The 1589-nt window shown below is 44.7% G+C and overlaps 1 pseudogene; it reads right to left on the bottom strand.

Annotated features, from left to right (window-relative positions):
• The window catches only part of LOC106331103, a 2696-nt pseudogene extending 1608 nt beyond the window's left edge, over nt 1-1088 (bottom strand).
• Between the last annotated feature and the right edge of the window lie 501 nt (nt 1089-1589).

Raw genomic sequence — 1589 nt, 5'->3', positions numbered from 1 at the left:
TCTTTCTTCTTTGCAGCTACAACATCTTTCAAGAACTTGCTATATTGAGGAATCAGCATGAAAGCATCAGTGATGGGCATTGTGACTTGAACTTCACTCATTTGTTTCTCAAATAGAGCTTTGTACTTCTCTAGTAGCTGGCTCTTGAATCTACCAGGGAATGGTAGTTTGGGTTCATAAGGAGGAGGAACAAAAGAATTTTCACTTGCTGGAGCAACAACTTCACCATCTTTCACTGTTTACTTCTCTTCCCCAACCTTGCCTTTACCCTTCGCTTCCACAATCTTCTCCAAGATTTCATCATTGATTTTCTCATCAACAATCACCACTTCATCATCTATGTTGATGGCAACCCCCTCACCTTGTTTCTCAGCATCCTTGGTGAGAGCTTTCTGAGGTAACTCCTTACCACTCCTGAGGGTGATAGCTTTCATGGTCTCCTTGGGGTTTTGCTCAGATTTTCCAGGTAAAGAACCTTGTTGGCGATTTTTTTGAGTGCTCATGGCAGCAAACGGGTTCTCCAAGGTTCTGAATTTGTTGTTGAGCTCATTGTAGCTTCCATCAATCTTTGCGTGTAGGTTTTTCAACTCATAGCCAACATGCTTCTCACTTCTTGTCTGAGATTCCAAGATTTATTTCAGTAGGGCGTCAGTGCTGCTGACTGGAGGAGTAGAGGTAGAAGTAGTGGGTTGTTGTTGGGCAGGTTGTTGACCTTTTTTGTTGAAACCAGGAAGAGGGTTTTGTTGAGGCTGATAGCTGCCTTGCTGGTTGTTCCGAGGCTGATAACCACTCTGTTGGTTGTTGGAATGGGATTTCAGTTGGTAGTTGTTGTACTGAAAGTTGAGCTCTTTTTTGTATCAGATACCATTGTTGTTGATAAAACACAGCTCTTCATCAGCTTCCTGGACAACAGGTGTGGCTTCTTTGTTTGGGTTGCCAACAAAGTGCATCTGCTCCTGGGTGGCCTTATCAGCAATGAGAATGTCAATCTTATCCTGGAGAGCCTTTAACTCCCTCCTTGTTGGCTTGTCATCTGTTCGACTGCCTCTGTCGTCGTCTCCACTGTAGACTGCATCACTCTTTACCATGTTGTCAACCAGTTCTTATGCATCTTCCTCAGTTCTCCCCAAGAAGAACCCATTGCTAGCTGTATCCAGTCTGGCCATGTACTTAGGAAGAGCACCACAGTAGAATGTGCTCAGCAAGCTCTCCTTAGAGAAACCATGGTGTGGGCATTGAGCTTGGTAGCCCTTGAATCTCTCCCAGGCTTCACTGAAGCCTTCCAAGCCTTTCTGTTGAAAACTGGAGATCTCATTTCTCAGCTTAGCAGTTCTTGAAGTAGAGAAGAACTTCTCCAAGAAAGCTTTCTCGCAGTCATCCCAAGTGGTGATTGAGTCACTTGGTAGAGATTTCTCCTACTGTCGTGCCTTATCCACCAGAGAGAAAGGGAATAACTTCAGCTTTAAGGCATCCTCAGACACTCCATTGGTTTTTGACAACCCACAGTAGCTGTCGAACCTGTCCAAGTGATCAAATGGGTCCTCTAGAGCCAAGCCATGATACTTGTTGTTCTCGATCACGTTGAGGAG

The sequence above is a fragment of the Brassica oleracea genome, chromosome C3 (assembly GCF_000695525.1).
Source record: "Brassica oleracea var. oleracea cultivar TO1000 chromosome C3, BOL, whole genome shotgun sequence".
Lineage (NCBI taxonomy): Eukaryota > Viridiplantae > Streptophyta > Magnoliopsida > Brassicales > Brassicaceae > Brassica > Brassica oleracea.
The sequence above is the reverse complement of the archived record's forward strand: the minus strand, read 5'-3'. Positions and strand labels throughout refer to the sequence as shown.